The 20857-nt window shown below is 49.3% G+C and overlaps 5 non-coding genes across 5 annotated transcripts; 2 read left to right on the forward strand and 3 right to left on the reverse strand.

Annotated features, from left to right (window-relative positions):
- Positions 1–2311: 2311 nt before the first annotated feature.
- TRNAC-GCA (transfer RNA cysteine (anticodon GCA)) lies at positions 2312–2383 on the reverse strand. The gene has a single exon. It is a non-coding gene; the product is annotated as a tRNA-Cys (tRNA).
- Positions 2384–2860: 477 nt separating this feature from the next.
- TRNAC-GCA (transfer RNA cysteine (anticodon GCA)) lies at positions 2861–2932 on the forward strand. The gene has a single exon. It is a non-coding gene; the product is annotated as a tRNA-Cys (tRNA).
- A 10229-nt stretch (positions 2933–13161) lies between these two features.
- Positions 13162–13233, reverse strand: TRNAC-GCA (transfer RNA cysteine (anticodon GCA)). The gene has a single exon. It is a non-coding gene; the product is annotated as a tRNA-Cys (tRNA).
- A 483-nt stretch (positions 13234–13716) lies between these two features.
- Positions 13717–13788, forward strand: TRNAC-GCA (transfer RNA cysteine (anticodon GCA)). The gene has a single exon. It is a non-coding gene; the product is annotated as a tRNA-Cys (tRNA).
- A 5326-nt stretch (positions 13789–19114) lies between these two features.
- Positions 19115–19186, reverse strand: TRNAC-GCA (transfer RNA cysteine (anticodon GCA)). The gene has a single exon. It is a non-coding gene; the product is annotated as a tRNA-Cys (tRNA).
- Positions 19187–20857: the final 1671 nt, after the last annotated feature.

Below are 20857 nucleotides of genomic sequence, written 5' to 3' on the forward strand. Positions count from 1 at the left end.
TCTTGCAAGAAGTAAAAGTGGTTTCATTTTCAAAGTGTGAGATATAAAGGAATCAGAAAGGAACCCATGTTATCTTAGCATTTCACCTTCCCTCCAGGGGCCTAAGCTACGGAGTGGGTTCAGCAAGCTGGCACAAAGAGCTTGCACCTGCCCCCACCCGCCATTCCTGACCTCAGACCATGAGGACACAGAGACGACCCCCGCATCAGTGACTGCATAACTGGGAACAAGGACAGACAGGGTGAAATACTGTTTTCCTATCGGCATCCAGGCCGGTGGGTCACTGAGGAAACACCCAGCCATGGGGAGGGCAGGAGGGGCTCTGCGGTCAGGGGACGAGACGCTGACTGTGGCGTCCAGCAGGTGCCCACCAGCATGCTGGCCAGGCTGGGCGGGCGCCCATTCTGCACGATCAGCTGGAAACTCACTCCCCACTCCTCTTCAAGGGTCCTGAGTCTGCTCCTGGGGTGAAGGGGTTCCTTTCCTTCTCACACTCGCACAGAGGGCAGGGGAAGGGCTGGGCTGCAGGGAGCCAAGCCAAATTCCCAGAGAAAGGTGTCTAGCTCCCCAGCAGTCTCTTGTCACCCTTTTCCTGGATTTACCCCACAAGCCCCCTCTACAGGGAGCAGCTGGAACTGCAAGACAGAGGGCAGCCATCTCCCCCCAAAGACAGTCTGGAAGCTTCCAGAGAGCAGCCCTGGAGGAGTCATGACTTGGGCTGTGGAGCTGAGTGTTGGCAATGCAGGGGAAAGGTGCTAACTGGGTGACACTGGCATCCCAGGGGGCACAGCTCAGGGGCAGAGCACTGGACTGCAGATCAAGAGGTCCCCAGTTCAAATCCGGGTGCCCCTGCCTTCTGTGCATCTTGGCACCTAGTTTATTCCCATGCAGCTCAGATGGGTCCTCATGGACGGTGAGATATCCACTACCCCTTCTATTTGTGGAACGTTCTAGAGATGCCCACCCCTCACACACCTGCGCTTTATGGACACAGAACTCACTTCCCCACCCCCACCCCACCCCCACCATCCCTGATGATCCCCAAGGCTCCTGGCTGGGGTCTCTGTCTTATGGGACAGTGAGTACCTATTAGTACTAGAGCCACTCCGGGAGGGTCCTCCCCAGCTCCAGCCTCCTTCCCCCCACACTCCCAGCCTGACGGACATGGTGTTGGGAGTCCTGCCTACCCCATCCTCACTTTTTCTGAGCCCAGGGCTTTCTTGATGGCAGGAAGGCTGGGGCAGGGGCGGAGGTTGAGGTGTCAGGGAGCTGGGATTACAGGAAGTGCATCAGGGAGGGAACCCCGGAGGAGGGCCAGGGTCTAAGACATCACCATCCCTCAAGAACATCACTGGAGCACCCACGATTTATGGGGCTTGGAGAAGGGGGTCCCCACAGAGCCTGCAGGATCAGGAGACCCTCGGCTGGCCCCCAGTGTCTGCAGAGCCATGTGACAGAGCCACCAGATGGACGAGGGTGAGCTGCGTGTCACCCTGGATACGTGTCAGCTTCTGTGAGCCTGTGGGAAGATGAGCAGGCATATTCCCAGGGCCTGAGCAGATGGGCCAGAATCCAGCCTTCACAGAAAGCAGCAGCAGGGCCTCCTCTAACAATGGAGGTGAACTGAGTGGCGCTCAGGCTTCCGAAGCCGGGCTCATGTGGCGGGAAGAGGTGGGGGAGCCTGCTCGGGAGGTGGGGACGGCTCCCCAGGGCCGTGTGCTGAGGAGAGGAGACAGCTTGGCTACAGGTCAAGGAGACATGAGAGCTGTGTTCCTCTGACAGCTTCCACACTGTGCAGAACTGTTCTCAAAGGCATTTCATGGAATTGTTAAGGGGTCTGCTGTTACTGTTTATTTACTCATATTTGGTAGAGAGAAATAGAAGGAAGGGAAAAGGAGGTAAGAAGAACAGAGAGAGAGAGAGAGAGCACTACCTCACCCCCTGTGAAGCTTCACCCTCTCAGGTGGGGACCAGGGGCTTGAACCTGGCTCCTCGCTCAAGGTAATGTGAGTGCTCAGCCAGCCTCAGGCTGTGTCATCACGAAGGCTGTGGAGACTCTCAGGTATTCGTGGCAAAGTAAGTATCCGGGAGGTGGCTCAGCCAGGAAGGACCCAGGTTCCAGGCTCCAGCCACCACACAGAAGTGTCCTGTTAAGGAGACCTGAGAGGCAGAGGGGTATTGTGGTGGTTCTCTTTCTCCATCCCCCTCTCCCATCCCTCTGTTTCTCTGTCTCTCTGTCTCTGCACATGCACTTGTCATCCAGGCCAGCACAGAGGAAGGGATGTGTACATCCCAAAAGTGTACATAAGGAAGGGGGCACCCGGATTTGAACCGGGGACCTCTTGATCTGCAGTCAAATGCTCTGCCCCTGAGCTATGCCCCCTCACCTGCTCAGTCTGGCTAATAAGCACCTTTCAGCGTCACCGTCACACCCTCACACCCACAGCTCTGGCATCACAGGGCAAGTTTCTGCGACTCTCCAGGGAGCTGTCAGACCACCAAGGGCTCCCTGAGCACAGACTGCTCACGTCCCGCACATGCTCGAGAGAGCTGGCAGTTTGTCTGCAGAACAAGAGGAGTAAGGAGACAGATAAGCCCCCCGGTTCTCCCCACAGTAAATGTCAGAGCCCCTCTGGGCTGCCATCACCACAGACTGAGGAACAGGGGAGCTGCCGGCATGTGAGGGGCAGGGTGGGGACCCTGAAGCCCAAGTACAGCTGGTCCTCTGGGGTGTTTGTGGAGGGGTCACTTGTTGGTCTGACAGGTTCTGCAGGAGGAGGAAGCACCTTGCCCCGTGTCTAGGTGCTGTGGATGTGACGGTGACGCTGAAAGGTGCTTATTAGGCAAGTGTGACAGGTGAGGGGGTATAGCTCAGGGGCAGAGCATTTGACTGCAGATCAAGAGGTCCCCGGTTCAAATCCGGGTGCCCCCTCATTGATGTGCATTTTGGTGACTCCTGCACCCCAGCTTTTGTGCTGATCGGAGTAGTGACAAGTGCATCTGGGGGACTAGTGTGAGCTGATGCATCTCAGCCCCTGGGAGTTGACATTGCACCCCAACTCCCAGATATGAGCAGAGGCAGCTGGGACTCAGTCCTCAGACTCCCACCCCCAACGGGACCTGCTCTCTGGGGTATCTTTCTCCAGAAGGACAATAGAGTTGAGAAAAGGAAAAACCGAATTTTCAAGAAAAAGACGATAGAAAACCACCGTAGGGGGCTGAGGGCACGTGCCATGGATGCACGGGTGTCCACTCAGGCGGCACATGGGTTAGCGCACATAGTCAGAAGCGCAAGGACACATGTAAGGATGCAGGTTTGTGCCCAGCTCCCCACGTGCAGGGGGCACTTCACAAGGGATGATTTTTCTCCTTCCCTCTCTATCTCCTTTCCCTTCTCAATTTTTCTCTGCCTGTCCAATAAAATGGAAAATATGGCTGCCAGGAACCATGGATTTTTTAGTGCCAGTTTGAGCCCAAGCAATAACCAGAGAGAAAAAAAGGAAGGAGCGAGAGAGAGAGAGAGAGAGAGAGAGAGAAAGAAAGGAAGACAGAGTCAGGTGGTGGCGCAGCGGGTTAAGCACACATGGTGCAAAGCGCAAGGACCGGCGTAAGGATCCCGGTTCGAGCCCCCGGCTCCCCACCTGCAGGGGAGTCGCTTCCCAGGCGGTGAAGCAGGTCTGCAGGTGTCTGTCTTTCTCTCCCCCTCTCTGCCTTCCCCTCCTCTCTCCATGTCTCTCTGTCCTATCCAACAACGATGACATCAATAACAACAACAATAATAACTACAACAATACAACAACAAGGGCAACAAAAGGGAATAAATAAATAAATGTGTAAAAAAAAAATCCCAGGGAGTCGGGCTGTAGCGCAGCGGGTTAAGCGCAGGTGGCGCAAAGCACAAGGATCGGCGTAAGGATCCCGGTTCGAGCCCCCGGCTCCCCACCTGCAGGGGAGTCGCTTCACAGGCGGTGAAGCAGATCTGCAGGTGTCTGTCTGTCTCTCCCCCTCTCTGTCTTCCCCTCCTCTCTCCATTTCTCTCTGTCCTATCTAACAATGATGACATCAACAACAACAGCAATAATAATTACAACAACAATAAAAAAACAGCAAGGGTAACAAAAGGGAAAATAAATAAATATAAAAAAGAAAGGAAGAAAGAAAAGAGAAAAAAAGAAAGGGAAAGAAAACCCAGGGTCAGAGCACAAGACTTGCATCCTAAGGTATCCGAGGTCCAATTTCTGCCTCTCACACTCTTTCCTGCTTGCTCATAATAATAAGGCAGCTTTTTAAAAAAAATTATTTAATTTTATTTATTTTCCCTTTTGTTTCCCTTTTTATTGTTGTAGTTATTATTGTTGTTGATGATGATGTTGTCATTGTTAGATAGGACAAAGAGAAATGGAGAGAGGAGGGGAAGACAGAGAGGGGGAGAGAAAGACAGACACCTGCAGACCTGCTTCACCGCCTGTGAAGCGACTCCCCTTCATGTGGGGAGCAGGAGGCTCGAACCAGGATCCTTACTCTGGTCCTTTTGCTTTGCGCCACCTGCGCTTAACCCAAAGGCAGTTTTTTTTTTAAATTTATTTATTTAAAAAAGGAGACATTAACAAAACCATAGGATAAGAGGAGTACAACTCTACACAATTCCCACCAGCAGAACTCTGTATCCCATCCCCTTCCCTGAGAGCTCTCCTATTCTTTATCCTTCTGGGAGTATGCACCCAAGGTCATTGTGGGTTGCAGAATGTGGAAGGTCTGGCTTCTGTAATTGCTTCCCCACTGAACATGGGCATTGACTGGTTGATCCATACTCCCAGTCTCTCTCTCTCTTTCCCTAGTAGCATGGGGTTCTGGGGAAGCGGAGCTCCACGACACATTGGTGGGGTTGTCTGTCCATCGAAGTCTGGTCAGCATCATGCTAGCATCTGGAACTTGGTGGCTGAAAAGAGAGTTAACATACAAAGCCAAACAATTGTTGACCAATCATGGACCTAAAGACTGGAATAGTGCAGATGAAGTGTTGGGGGGTCCTCCATTTTGTAGATAGCTAATAGGCATATTTTAGTTATACTTCAAAGGGCCTGTGGCTATACTAGTTTTTTTTTTTCCTCTGAGTCTGAAATCTGATATGCAAGTGGATCCAAGTTATTGTCTGGGGAGGCGATGTCATGTGGGAAAGAGACGGAAAGCTGGATCAGGGAAGAGAGTAGCTCCCTAATATGGGGAAGGCGTATAAATATTGTTGACTGTAAACCCCATCGATTTGATGTGATCTGGGGCCCATAGTCAGCTTAGGAGCCTCTGTGACCTCTGCATCCCTGTAGATCTGAGCTCACATTCTGTGGTCATCAGTAGGAACTTTCCAAGCTGCCCCAATATCAGGACCCATCTTCCTCAGGTGTAGCATAGAGTATGTTGTCCAGCCTCCCTTCAGAGGATGGAACATTCTCTACCATTGTTGATCCAAGTTGAGGGCAAGGTCCTATGGGGGCCCACAAAGGGGTCTTTTATGTTGTTCCTGATAGAGATGACCTGTAACAATGGAGAGGGATTTATTTGAGGTCTAGGCCCATCATGTCTGTTTGGGAATCTCAGGACTCCCTGAATAGGGCCCCAGCTGATGGGGTGGTGGCCTGAAGGCAGTTTTATTTTTAAGCCATAGAAAGTGAATGTGAATGTTGAAATGCTGTCGTAAGAAGGCCAAGATGGTCTCTCATTCAGTGTAACCCCCTCTGAGTTCACAAGACGTGGTTAGGAAATGGTGAGGACACAGGCTGACTCAGAGGGAAAGGCCAGGAATGACCCACCCATGCCAATACCATGTGGCTTCAATGTGCCACACCAGTCAATGAGGCTGGAAATAGCCCCAGACAGAACAGTCCAGCAGTAGAATGCTTGATTCCTTGGGAGACCACACAAGCGTCCATTCAGTGCATCCAGCCACAGGCCTCAAAATGCACCGGGTGTAAGTCCTCTGAATTTAAGTAGCAGAAATAAACATCCAGTCACATGAGAAGTCTTACAACTCCTGAGTTCAGAGAACAAGCAGATGGCGAAGCTGGAGGACACAGAAACTTGAACATGAGGGAGTCAGGCAGTAGCACAGCAGGTTAAACGCAGGTGGCGCAAAGCGCAAGGACCAGCATAAGCAACCTGGTTTGAGCCCCCGGCTCCCCACTTGCAGGGGAGTCACTTCACAGGCGGTGAAGCAGGTCTGCAGGTGTCTGTCTTTCTCTCCCCCTCTCTGCCTTCCCCTCCTCTCTCCATTTCTCTCTGTCCTATCCAACAACGACGACATCAATAACAACAACAATAATAACTACAACAATAAAGCAACAAGGGCAAGAAAAGGGAATAAATAAATAAATATTTCTTAAAAAAAGAAATTTGAGTATACAAGTCACTTCTTTGGTTAGATTTATTCCCAGATATTTCATTGTTTTAGTTTCTATAGTAAAAGGAATTGATTTCTGGATTTCAATTTCTTCTAACTTAGTGTTTGCATAGAGAAATGCCACGGACTTTTGAATGTTAATGTTAATAGCCTGACACCTTACTGTATTGCCTGATGATTTCCAAAAGCTTCTTGCTGGATTCCTTAGGTTATTCCATGTATACTATCATGTCATCTGCAAATAGGGAGAGTTTGACTTCTTCTCTTCCAATCTGTATCCCTTTAATTCCTTGCTCCTGCCTGATTGCTATGGCAAGAGCTTCCAACACTATGTTGAATAGTAATGGTGACAGTGGGTAGCCCTGTGTAGTACCTGATCTGAGGGAAAATGCTTCCAGTTTTTCACCATTGAGTATGATGTTGGCTGTAGGTTTGCTATATATAGACTCCACTATCTTCAGGAATTTTCCATCTATTCCCATTTTTTGTAGTGTTTTGATCATAAAGGGATGTTGTATTTTGTCAAAGGCTTTCTCTGCATCTATTGATATGACCATGTGGTTTTTGGTCTTGCTTTTGTTGATGTGGTGGATCACATTGATTGACTTACATATATTAAACCAACCTTGCATGCCTGGGATAAACCCCACTTGGTCATGATGAAACATCTTTTTGATATACTGCTGTATCCGGTTGGTTAGAGTTTTATTCAATATTTTCGCATCTATGTTCATCAGAGATATTGGTCTATAGTTTTCTTTTTTGGTTGTGTCCCTATCTGCTTTTGGTATCAGAGTGATGTTGGCTTCATAGAAGCTGGCAGGGAGTATTCCAGTGTCTTCAATCTTCTGGAAGACTTTTAAAATTAGAGGTATTAGTTCTTCTTTGAAAGTTTTGTAGAATTCATTTATAAAACCATCTGGTCCAGGACTTTTATTTTTGGGGAGACTTTTGATAACTGTTTCAATTTCATTAGCTGTGATGGGCCTGTTCATGTTATCCACTTCCTCTTTACTTAGTTTTGGAAGTTGGTAGGTATTTAGGAAATCGTCCATTTCTTCCAGGTTCTCTAGCTTGGTGGCATATAGTTGTTCATAGAAGCCTCGCATTGTAAAAGGCAGTAGCCTTGAAATTCCCTTTTTATGCAGTTGTTTGTTAAGTGCTTAGTATGAGTTGCTTGTAGTATGAGGTGGAAAATTCCTTGCCCCTTCCCCCTTGAATAAACAGGACCTAATCAGTTAAGGCCACCCATTGTTCGAAGGACCCTGCCTGGGGACAAGCCTTATCAGGACCTCATCAGTGAAGGCCACCCATTGTTCGAAGGACCCTACATGGGGACAAGCCTTATCAGGACCTTTGAACAGACTTTGTGGTGTGCTGTCTACCGGATGGGTGGTCATAGCCGATGGCAGGAGGATGTGCCTGGTTGAATTCTATTGGTTGTGTGATCTTACTATATTTGAAACTAGCCCGCGCTTTGCTTTGAATGGATCATGCTTTTGCTAAGTTTGAAATGATTGGATCTTGTGTTTGCTATAGCCTGTTATTGGATGTAGGTTGATAAGGTGATGTGCTCCCCCTCCCTGAGTGTAGTCTGAATTCCTATAAATTGTATGGTTTGAGCCCTGTTCGGGGTCGAGCTTTGTAGACTAACACCAGTCACCATCTCGGCCCGGATTGCAATTCGTCAATAAACATCTTTGCTTCCTTACAGTGGATGGTGGTTTGATTTATGCTCGCTAACACGCATGATATGTTGAATTTCTGCAGTGTCTGTTGTGATAACTCCTTTTTCATTTAGTATCCGGTTTATTTGGGTCTTCTTCCTTTTTTTTTTTGTGAGTCTGCTAAAGGTTTGTTGATTTTGTTTACTCTTTCAAAGAACCAACATTTACTTTCGTTGATCTTTTGTATGGTTTTCTTATTCTTAATGTTATTTCTGCCCGAACTTTAGTGATTTACATACTTCTGGTTGCTTTAGGATTCCTTTGTTGTTCTTCTTCTAGGTCTTTAAGATGTGCAATCAGGCTGTTTATTTGTGCTTTTTCTTGTTTCCTAATGTGTGCTTGTATAGCTATGAACTTCCCTCTCAGTACTGCCTTAGCTGTGTCCCAAATATTTTGATAGCTTGTGTCTTCATTTTCATTGAACTCTCGAAACATTTTGATTTCTTCCTTGATTTCCTCTTTGACCCAGAAGTTGTTAAGAAGTGTACTGTTGAGCTTCCACATTTTGGCACTGTTACTAATCTTTTGTTGATTGTTAAGTGTTAGTTTAATTCCACTGTAGTATGAGAAGATGCTTGGGATGATTTCAATGCTCTTGAATTGGCTGATGCTGTCTTTGTGGCCTAACATATGGTCTATCCTTGAGAATGACCTATGTGGATTTGAGTAAAATGTGTATTCCAGTTTCTTGGGATGAATGACTCTGACAATGTCCACTAGTTCTAGTTTATCTCTTCATTTAGCTCCCCTATGTCTTTATTGATTTTCTGCCTGGATGATCTGTCAAGTTGAGAGAATGGGGTATTGAAGTCCCCTACTATGATTGGGTTGCTGTTAATATATTGCTGTAGCTCTTTCAGTAGAAGTTTGATGTATTTAGATGGCTTCTCATTGGGTGCATAGATGTTAATAATTGTTAAGTCCTCTTGATTGACTGATCCTCTAAGCATTAAGTAGTGTCCATTCCTATCTTTTTTAATCTTATCTATTTTAAAATCTATCGTGTCAGATATGAGAATAGCTGTTCCTGCCCTTTTTTGTGGGCCATTGGCTTGTATGATAGTTTTCCATCCTTTCACTTTAAGTCTGTGTTTGTCTTGTTGAGTTAGGTGAGTTTCCTGTAGACAACATATTGTTGGGTTGTGTTTTCTGATCCATCTTCCTACTCTGTGTCTTTTAGTAGGTGAATTCAGGCCATTGACATTTATTGATATCAAAGACTGAAGATATTTTAATGCCATTCTTGTAGAGTTTAGAATGTTCTGATATATGTCCTATTTATGGTGGTCTGATTGTTTATAGGAGACCTTTCAGAACTTCTTTCATGGCAGGCTTGGTGATAGTTGATTCCTTCAACTGTTGCTTGTCTGAGAAGGTTTTGATGCCTCCATCTAGTCTGAATGACAGTCTAGCAGGATATAGTATTCTTGGTTGAAAGCCTTTCTCACTGAGCACTCGATAGATATCTTGCCATTCTCCTCTGGTCTGTAGTGTTTGTATGGAGAAGTCTGCTGCTAATCTTATGGGTTTTCCTTTGTAGGTGACTCTGTTTTTCTCTTGTAGCCTTAAGGATCCTTTCTTTATCCTTATTCCTTTCCATTCTAAGTATGATATGTCTTGGTGTCTTTAGGTCTGGTTTAATTCTGTTTGGGACCCTCTGGGCTTCTTGAATTTTTATGTCTTTGATATTGTTTAGACTAGAGAAGTTTTCAGCTATTATGGCCTGGAGAATGCTTTCTTCCTCTCCTTCTCTTTCTTCCTCTGGTATGCCAATAATGCATATATTGTTTCTTTTGAAGTCATACCATAGGACTCTGTTGTTGTTTTCAGCATCTACTAACCTCTTTTTGAGATCTCTTACTTCTTTCTTAGTTGTCTCTAATTCGTCCTCGATCTTGCTAACTCTCTCTTCAGCCTCATAGATTCTATTCTCACTGCCATTTACTTTTTTCTGGAGTTCATCTATTTTGTTGCCCTGTTCTGATACTGTTTTAGCTTGTTCAGCTAGTTGCATTCTTAGCTTAGTGATTTCAGCTTTCAGCTCTCTAATAACCATGAGATAAGTAGTATTTTCTTTCATGGTCTCATTTTTGTTCCTGCATTTCTGATTACAATTTTTTCAAAATCTTTACTCACTCCTGTGATTATTTCCTTGGCTAGTGTTTGGATGTTGAACTCGTTGTTTTGTGCTTCACCCTCTGGGGGACTTTTAGCTGGACTCTTGTCCTGGTTCATTTCTCCAATATTTCTTCTTGTTGTTTTAACCATTTTATATGTTATGTTATGAGTTCCCTTTATCAGTACTTTTCAATTTACTGATCACTAATGCCTGTATTGACTTGTGTCTGAGTAAGTTAATTAAAGGGTTCCCAGTGGTAGAAGTTAACAGTTGTTTCAATAGTATTTTAATCCCTGAGTTGGAGCTCAGTGGTTTAAAAGCCTCTTTTTTTTTTTTTTCTTCCCTGTAGGCTATGGAACCTGAGGGCTTTTAAACTATAAATAGGCTTCTTAGCTTAATCACTGACTCCTGACCAAGAGATAAAGCAGGTTGTGGCAGAGATAATCCAATGGTTATGCAAAGAGATTTTCACAGCCCCTCAGCTATGCCATGGAGGTATAGGTCTTCTCCTGAGTTTCCCGGTTTGATCTCTGTCCCCCAGTGTCCCTCCCTGCCACTGCTCCAGATTCTGAGGGTAGTAGCAATGGAGACTCAGAGTTGCACTTGGTGAGTCTCTGGGGAGTCCTCTCCTCCCTTCAGCTGTCCCCTTGTTGGTGGAGCAGACTGGAGGTGGTGTCTCAACTGATAAACTGCTGGACTGTTACCAGCCACTTAATCTCTCCCTAGGGTCCTCTCTGTCACCAGCCACACGTGTTTGTGGGTTCCTGTGGTCATTCTAGTCCTGTCTTGTTTCAGGTCCGGGTGGTCTCCTTTGGTATTCCTAGTTGATCGAGGAGAGGAGAGCAAAAAAAAAAAAAAAAAAAGAAATTTGAACATGAGTAACAAACCTATGCTAACAACATAAACCACACATCCAGCAAAGATTCACCACAGCTTTGAGCTGGGAACAACCCAAGTGCCAAGTGGTGGATGGGCGGATAAAGAAGTTGTAGCAGACACATGTATGTCTGTAGGCGTGTATGCCTGTGGAGCATATTACTGAGCAATGAAAAATGAAACATCCGGCCATTACACCACCATGGTTGAAGGGAACTGGAGGATGCTGTGATCTGAGATAAGTCAGATGGAGAAAGACAAACACATGATCTCACTCACACGTGGTAGAGAGAAAACAAGCAGAACCAAGGAACACTGTCGGTGGGAGTTCCTAGAAGCTTGTTTCAGGGGGAGTGTCCCATGAACTGGGGGTCGGAGGCATCACAAACCCAAGCCCACCTGCAATAAAAATCCCTCTCTGTGGTCTTCAGACCAGTTTGGAAGTGTGGAGTCAGGCAGGGGGTAGATAGCATAATGGTTATGCAAAGAGACTTTCATGCCTGAGGCTCCAAAGTCCCAGGTTCAATCCCCTGCACCACCATAAGCCAGAGCTGAGCAGTGCTCTGGTAAAAAAAAAAAAAAAAGTGTGGAGTCAGAGCTTGAACCCAAGCCAGACAGCCAGCCAGCCAGCTGTGCTGACCTCAGCTCTGCTTCTCAGTTTTCCAAGTCTGGAATCCCATTTCATGACAGCAGCCCTCATGGGGGCTGCCCTGGAGAAGCTCTCCGATACGGTGTCTGAGACTTTGTCCCCAGCACTGTCTCTGAGTCCTGTGGCCCAGATTGTCACCTAGTAGGAAAGTCCTAGTGTCATCCACTAAGGGAAGAGCTTACTAAGGGGGTCTTACAGACTCTTGATCATGGTGGGCTTCTGTTTTGAGGTGCCCTCAGGAGGGGCACAGGCACCAAGAGGGATAGTCAGCATCCTAGCCAGTCTAGGTTGTTTCCACACAGATCCCACAGGTCATAAGGGCAGGACCCCAGGGCTGCCAGGAGGGACCCAAGCTCACGCCTCTGCTCCCCACCTGCCAAGGAGAAGCTTCACAAGTGTTGCAGCAGCGCTGCAGGTCTCTATCAATCTGTCTCCCTCTCCCTTCTCTGTATTTCTTTTTTTTTAAATATATTTATTTATCCCCTTTTGTTGCCTTTGTTGTTTTATCGTTGTTGTTATTGATGTCGTCGTCATTGGATAGGACAGAGAGAAATGGAGAGAGGAGGGGAAGACAAAGAGGGGGGAGAGAAAGGCAGACACCTGCTGACCTGCTTCACCACTTGTGAAGCGACTCCCCTGCAGGTGGGGAGCCGGCGGCTCGAACCGGGATCCTTAAGCTGGTCGTTGCGCTTTGCGTGACATGCGCTTAACCCACTGCGCTACCACCCAACTCCCTCTATTTCTCTTTATCTAACAAAACTACCTAAATAAATAAATGAGATAACACACCCTTTAAAAATTCCTTGAAATGCCTTTCATAACAATTCTGCAGTGTGGGCAGGGTCATATGGGCACAGCTCTCAGTAGCCAGGCTGTCTCCCATCCTCAGCTCACGGCCCTGGGGAGCCCTCCCCAGCCTCCAGAGAACGCTCTTCACACAAGTACTGACTGAGGTCTTTGGGATAGTCAGCATCACTGCCGGTCCAGCTGCCCCCACAGTAGATCCTGCAGGGACAGCCAGGCAGGACCCCAGAGCTGACAGGAGGGACTTTGTCCCTGCTCTAGGCAGGTGGGCAGGGCAGGAAGGGGCGAGAAAGGTCAGTCTTGAGGCAACGCACAGCTTTGAAAAGACCCAGAGAGCTGCATCAAGGTCCCCCATATTTCTTTGGAGATGCCATGAAAACAAAAACATAAACTAAATGCAGAAGGACAAAACTAGGTGCTTAAAGGAGGAAGGGTAACCATACAACACTGCTGGAAGGTTTGGACAACCTTTCCTCCAGACTGCTGCCAGAGAGGGAACAAAGAAGGAAGTGAGGAAGAAAGGAAGCGAGGGGAGAGGGAGGGAAGAAGGAAGAGGCACAGCAGTCTCTGAGAGTAGGAAAACTAACAGGACAGGGGGCACCCGGATTTGAACCGGGGACCTCTTGATCTGCAGTCAAATGCTCTGCCCCTGAGCTATGCCCCCTCACCTGTCACACTTGCCTAATAAGCACCTTTCAGCGTCACCGTCACACTCACAGCGCCTAGACACGGGGCAAGGTGCTTCCTCCTCCTGCAGAACCTGTCAGACCAACAAGTGACCCCTCCACAAACACCCCAGAGGACCAGCTGTACTTGGGCTTCAGGGTCCCCACCCTGCCCCTCACATGCCGGCAGCTCCCCTGTTCCTCAGTCTGTGGTGATGGCAGCCCAGAGGGGCTCTGACATTTACTGTGGGGAGAACGGGGGGGGGGGGGCTTATCTGTCTCCTTACTCCTCTTGTTCTGCAGACAAACTGCCAGCTCTCTCGAGCATGTGCGGGACGTGAGCAGTCTGTGCTCAGGGAGCCCTTGGTGGTCTGACAGCTCCCTGGAGAGGCGCAGAAACTTGCTCTGTGATGCCAGAGCTGTGGGTGTGAGGGTGTGACGGTGACGCTGAAAGGTGCTTATTAGCCAGACTGAGCAAGGGAGGGGGCATAGCTCAGGGGCAGAGCATTTGACTGCAGATCAAGAGGTCCCCGGTTCAAATCCGGGTGCCCCCTTCCTTATGTACACTTTTGGGATGTACACATCCCTTCCTCTGTGCTGGCCTGGGGTGACAAGTGCATGTGCAGAGACAGAGAGACAGAGAAACAGAGGGATGGGAGAGGGGGATGGAGAAAGAGAACCACCACAATACCCCTCTGCCTCTCAGGTCTCCTTAACAGGACACTTCCGTGTGGTGGCTGGAGCCTGGAACCCGGGTCCTTGCACGTGGCAAAGTGTGAGCCTTCCTGGCTGAGCCGCCTCCCGGATACTTACTTTGCCACGAATACCTGAGAGTCTCCACAGCCTGAGGCTGGCTGAGTACTCACATTACCTTGAGCGAGGAGCCAGGTTCAAGCCCCTGGTCCCCACCTGAGAGGGTGAAGCTTCACAGGGGGTGAGGTAGTGCTCTCTCTCTCTCTCTCTCTCTCTCGCTCTCTCTCTCTGTTCTTCTTACCTCCTTTTCCCTTCCCTCTATTTCTCTCTACCAAATATGAGTAAATAAACAGTAACAGCAGACCCCTTAACAATCCCATGAAATGCCTTTGAGAACAGTTCTACACAGCGTGCAAGCTGTCAGAGGAACACAGCTCTCATGTCTCCTTGACCTGTAGCCAAGCTGTCTCCTCTCCTCAGCACACGGCCCTGGGGAGCCGTCCCCACCTCCCGAGCAGGCTCCCCCACCTCTTCCCGCCACATGAGCCCGGCTTCTGAAGCCTGAGCGCCACTCAGTTCACCTCCATTGTTAGAGGAGGCCCTGCTGCTGCTTTGTGTGAAGGCTGGGTTCTGGCCCATCTGCTCAGGCCCTGGGAATACGCCTGCTCATCTTCCCACAGGCTCACAGAAGCTGACACGTATCCAGGGTGACACGCAGCTCACCCCCGTCCATCTGGTGGCTCTGTCACATGGCTCTGCAGACACTGGGGGCCAGCCGAGGGTCTCCTGATCCTGCAGGCTCTGTGGGGACCCCCTTCTCCAAGCCCCATAAATTGTGGGTGCTCCAGTGATGTTCTTGAGGGATGGTGATGTCTTAGACCCTGGCCCTCCTCCAGGGTTCCCTCCCTGATGCACTTCCTGTAATCCCAGCTCCCTGACACCTCAACCTCCGCCCCTGCCCCAACCTTCCTGCCATCAAGAAAGCCCTGGGCTCAGAAAAAGTGAGGATGGGGTAGGCAGGACTCCCAACACCATGTCCGTCAGGCTGGGAGTGTGGGGGGAAGGAGGCTGGAGCTGGGGAAGACCCTCCCAGAGTGGCTCTAGTCCTAATAATGGCACTGTCCCATGAGACAGAGACCCCAGCCAGGAGCCTCGGGGATCATGAGGGATGGTGGGGGTGGGGGTGGGGGTGGGGAGGTGAGTTCTGTGTCCATAAAGCGCAGGTGTGTGAGGGGTGGGCATCTCTAGAACGTTCCACAAACAGAAGGGGTAGTGGAGATCTCACCGTCCATGAGGACCCATCTGAGCTGCATGGGAATAAACTAGGTGCCAAGATGCACAGAAGGCAGGGGCAACCGGATTTGAACCGGGGACCTCTGGATCTGCAGTCCAGTGCTCTGTCCCTGAGCTGTGCCCCCTGGGATGCCAGTGTCACCCAGTTAGCACCTTTCCCCTGCGCTGCCAACACTCAGCTCCACAGCCCAAGGCATGACTCCTCCAGGGCTGCTCTCTGGAAGCTTCCAGACTGTCTGTGGGGGGAGATGGCTGCCCTCTGTCTTGCAGTTCCAGCTGCTCCCTGTAGAGGGGGCTTGTGGGGTAAATCCAGGAAAAGGGTGACTAGAGGCTGCTGGGGAGCTAGACACCTTTCTCTGGGAATTTGGCTTGGCTCCCTGCAGCCCAGCCCTTCCCCTGCCCTCTGTGCGAGTGTGAGAAGGAAAGGAACCCCTTCACCCCAGGAGCAGACTCAGGACCCTTGAAGAGGAGTGGGGAGTGAGTTTCCAGTTGATCGTGCAGAATGGGCGCCCGCCCAGCCTGGCCAGCATGCTGGTGGGCACCTGCTGGACGCCACAGTCAGCGTCTCGTCCCCTGACCGCAGAGCCCCTCCTGCCCTCCCCATGGCTGGGTGTTTCCTCAGTGACCCACCGGCCTAGATGCCGATAGGAAAACAGTATTTCACCCTGTCTGTCCTTGTTCCCAGTTATACAGTCACTGATGGGGGGGGCGTCTCTGTGTCCTCATGGTCTGAGGTCAGGAATGGCGGGTGGGGGCAGGTGCAAGCTCTTTGTGCCAGCTTGCTGAACCCACTCCCTAGCTTAGGCCCCTGGAGGGAAGGTGAAATGCTAAGATAACATGGGTTCCTTTCTGATTCCTTTATATCTCACACTTTGAAAATGAAACCACTTTTACTTCTTACAAGAAGACAAAATTGCCTCTAATCCACACGAGCCATAAAGTGGGAGCAGTGTTGGTCTGCTTCTAAATTCTGCTTCTAAGAACCCTTCTGTTGCATTGGTTTAATCCCCCCTGCTTAGCACTGTATTCTATTTACATAATAAATAGTACCAGTGCCCTGCAGAGAGCCCACCTAGGAAGGGAGCCAACTGTGTGGGTCTCAGGACTGTGGGCATACCAGAGTGTGAATAACAGCTCTGGACCAGGAAACATACAGCAACGGGCACCTGGATTTGAACCAGGGGCCTCTTGATCTGCATCCAGTGCTCTGCCTCTGAGCTCTGCCCCCCATCTGCTCTGTTTACCTAATCAGCACCTTTCAGTGTCACCATTGCTTGTGGCCAGTCTGAATCTCTAGGGCTGGTTACACCAACATCTGATTGTGTCATAAACTCACTCCAGAGGTGGCTGAGCAGTAGCGCACTTCGTACAAAGTGCAAGGACTAGCACAGGGATTCTGGTTCAAGGCCCCAGTTCCACACCTGCAGAGAGGTCACTTCACAAGCAGTGCAGGAGGTCTGTGGGTATCTATCTTTCTCTCCCCCTCTCTATATTCCCCATCTCTCTCTCAATTCTCTCTATCTTATCCAATAAAAGAAAGAGAGAAAGAATGAATGAACGAAAGAAAGAGAGAATGAAAGAGAGAAAAGAAAAAATGGCCTCCAGGAGCAGTGGATTCATAGTGCTGGCAATAAGCCCCAGGAGCACAGAGATCCAGGAACCACTGCCCCCTGTGCTGCTCCTCCACCCTAGGATGTGGTGGTATTTCGTTTCGTGTTTATTGCAAAGCAAAGGCAGCCGTTTGCACTGGTAACAGTGGCGCTGCCACTAGGTCCCTGGAAGCCACGGAGTTCAGACTTTAGGGACAGTAGGGAAAACAACCTTTCATTGAGGACGTAATCTGACAGGAACCCCCGTGGCGAGAGTCAGCTCAGTCCTCCGTCCATTCGCAGCCACCAGCTCCCCAGAGTGAGCATCTTAAGAGACCAGATACCCAGAGAGCTGTCTGAGCAAGACCCGCTTTAGTCATTCTTCAGATCTCGCGCCATTGCACTGGTGTGGCATGTCCTGTGCTGGTGCTGAAATGTCTTTGCTAATCACACCCACGTGGCCCCTGCCTTCCTTTATTTCCAGCTCTGACAAATATCACTCATAATGGGTCAGTGTTGCCAACACATGTTGACTTATTTTATTTATTTATTCCCTTTTGTTGCCCTTGCTGTTTTATTATTGTAGTTATTGTTGTTGTTATTGATGTTGTCGTTGTTGCACAGGACAGAGAGAAATGGAGAGAGGAGGGGAAGACAGAGAGGGGGAGAGAAAGACAGACACCTGCAGACCTGCTTCACCACCTGTGAAGCGACTCCCCTGCAGGTGGGGAGCTGGGGGCTCGAACCGGGATTGTTAAGCCGGTCCTTGCGCTTTGTGCCACCTACGCTTAACCCGCTGCGTTACTGCCTGACTCCCACATGTTGACTTTTTAATCTAGCCAAATATTCTGTCCAGCGGTTTTTATGTCAATTGCTGCCTTTACACCTTTGAACAAACATTTCTGTTCTTCGTGTCTCTTGTCAGCCAGAGAAACACTTGTGGTTGTTTCTCCTAAGATTTGGCTTCCATGATTTCAAATAGTATTTTCTCCTAATGCCATAGCCTCAACCTAGTCAGGCTTAGAAATCAGTGGACTTACTTTAGTTTTTTATCTTTTTGTATTATCTTTCATTATTGGATACTGACAGCCAGAAACTGAGAGGGAAGGGGGTGACAGAGAGGGAAAGAGAGGGGTCTGGGTGTTGGCTCACCCAGTTAAGTGCATATAGTACTGAGCACGAGGAGCTGTGCAAGGATCCTGGTTCAAGCCCCCGGGTAACTTCACAAGCTGTGAAGCAGTTGCACAGGTGTCTATCTTCCTCGACCCCTCTCTATTTCCCCCTTTCTCTCAATTTCTATCTCTTATCCAATTTAAAAAAAATGGCCTCCAGGAGCAGTGGATTTTTAGTGTCTGCACAGAGTCCCAGCAATAACCCTGGAGAGAGAAACAGAGACAGAGACAGAGAGAGAGAGAGAGACAGAGAGAGAGAGAGAAACTGCAACTCTGCTTCACCACTTGCAAAGCTTTCCCCAGTATGTGGGGACAGGGGGCTTGAACCTGTGTCCTTGCTCATTGTAACATGACTCTCAGCTCCTCCCGGCTTGCTCTCCACCATCTATGAATCTGCCCTGTGACTGAAGATGATTTTATGTATTCATTTTTTAATGTATTTATTTTCCCTTTTGTAGCCCTTGATTTTTATTGTTGTGATTATTATTGTTGTTGTTATTGATGGCATCATTGTTGGATAGGACAGAGAGAAATGGGGAGGGGAGGGGAAGACAGAGAGGAGGAGAGAAAGACAGACACCTGCAGACCTGCTTCACTGCCTGTGAAGCTACTGCCCAGCAGGTGGGGAGCCGGGGGCTCGAACCAGGATCGTTTTCCCAGTCCGTGTGCTTTGTGCCATGTGCACTTAACCCGCCGCGCTACCGCCCAATTCCCAGATGATTTTTTACTGTAGGCCCCAGGCCCCACCCCAGACATTTGCAGACAGTGAGAAACACCTGAAATCAGAAATGCATCGAAGAGTCAGGGCCCAGGGACACAGCTGTTCTTTGTCCCTCAGGTCAGGTGCATTGGATGGACTGGGCCGGGTGGGGGTGCAGGGCCTCGCTGGGTGCTCCTAGACCTACTATGCACTCACTGTGCAGGAGGTGGGACTGGAGGTCGGGGACTCTGGGATTCAGAGCGATCGCACGGTGATGTGCAGAAGGCCGGTCCCTTCTCATAAGGGGCTTATGCAGGGCTTATGCAGGGCACCTGGACTGTCCCCACAAACACAGTGACAGGAAGTTTCCTGCTCATCACTGAAGGTCCAGCTGCTGCAGAGCATGAGGCAGGTTCCAAAAACGCACAATAAGAGGGGGCACCTGGATTTGAACCAGGGACCTCTTGATCTGCAGTCAAATGCTCTGCCCCTGAGCTATGCCCCCTGGCATATCTGTGCCACCTAGCTAGTACCTTTCACCTTTCAGCAGTGTGATGCAACACGACTCACACCATGAGCTCTGCTCTGTCAGGACTGCTCTCTGGAAGTTTCTGGAACATCACGAGGGAACAGCTGCCCTCAGCCCTCCAGCTTCATGCTCAGCATGGAGAGAGGCACTCCAAGGCCCTTTCTGAGTTGAACCCATAGCTGGCCAGCCCTCTAGTTCTCCACCACATTCTGCCTGCACCCCGAGCCTCTCCGGGTCTACACTCAGTGATGCCAAAGTGGCTTGTAATCCGCAGGGCCTCATGGGGCCCAGGGCAGCTTAGGGAGCAGCACAGAGAATGCTTGTTGCTTCTATTGCTGCCACCTGGCTGGACACAGATTTGAGGCTGGAGCAGGGGGTGATGGACTTGGTTCCCAAACAAAGCTGTTCACTAGAGAAACTTCTGCCTCTTGGAGAGCCTGGCACTGTCCTCTGTCCCCACAGGCTGACGGTCACTGCTCTGCGCCAGCTGTTCTGCTGGGAGAGAGCAGAGGCTGGGACTTCAGGTGAGCGTGTAGGCTGGGCAGAGGTGAACTCAGTTAAGCACACACTTTACCATGCTGGAGGACCCAGGTGTGAGCCCTTGCTCCCCACCTGCAGGGAGGGAGCTTCAGGAACAGTGAAGCAGGTCTATAGGCATCTCTCTTTCTCCCTCTCTATCTCTCTCTCCCCTCTTCAATTTCTCTCTGTCCCATCAAAGAGAAAGGGGTTTAGGGGAGAGGAAAAGCATCAATTCCAGCAGCCATGGCTTCATACTGCTGGCACTAACCCCAGGGGTAATGTTGGTGGCAAAAGAAAAAGAAAGAAAGAAAGAAAGAAAGAAAGAAAGAAAGAAAGAAAGAAAGAGGAGAAATAGATGAATAAATACCATGCATGTGTGTTCACAGAGCTCTGTCAGCATGGGAACACCATTACAATTCCACACTAGGGAGTCGGCGGTAGCACAGCGGGTTAAGCACATGTGGTACAAAGCACAAGGACCTGCATAAGGATCCCAGTTCGAGCCCCTGGCTCCCCACCTGCAGGGGGGCTGCTTCACAGGTGGTGAAGCAGGTCTGCAGGTGTCTGTCTTTCTCTCCCCCTCTCTGTCTTCCCCTCCTCTCTCCATTTCTCTCTGTCCTATCCAACAACGACGACAACAATAAAAAAAAAAAAAAACAAGGGCAACAAAAGGGAATAATAAAATAAAATAAAATGAAAAAGAATTCCGCTCCAGCAGCCTCCTTCCATGTAGTAAGTGAAGAGAGTTGAAGTCACCACATCTAAGAAGAAGGGGCAGGTCCAGATGCAGGAACTCGTGGCAGAGCAGGAACTCATTGTGTCTTTACTGATCAGAGACAACGCTTTTATCTATCAGCACCAGAAGTGGCAAGCTGGAAAAGGAAATGGCCAGGAAAGGGGGTGGAGAAAAGAAAAGAAAAGAAAAGAGCAGCTAAGTAGAGACTCCCTTAGCAGCTGTTTCAACCTGTGGGATTACTAAATACCCTGCAGGCAGGCGGGTCTCAGGCAAAACAGTGATTGTGTGACTAGACCATAGTGTCAGCAATGGAGGATGGAGCAGAGCAGGGGGCGGGCCTGCCCCACAGCAGACAGAGAACTGTAGAGATGACAGTCGATCCATGCCTACTA

The sequence above is a fragment of the Erinaceus europaeus genome, chromosome 8, assembly GCF_950295315.1.
Source record: "Erinaceus europaeus chromosome 8, mEriEur2.1, whole genome shotgun sequence".
NCBI classification, from domain to species: Eukaryota; Metazoa; Chordata; class Mammalia; order Eulipotyphla; family Erinaceidae; genus Erinaceus; species Erinaceus europaeus.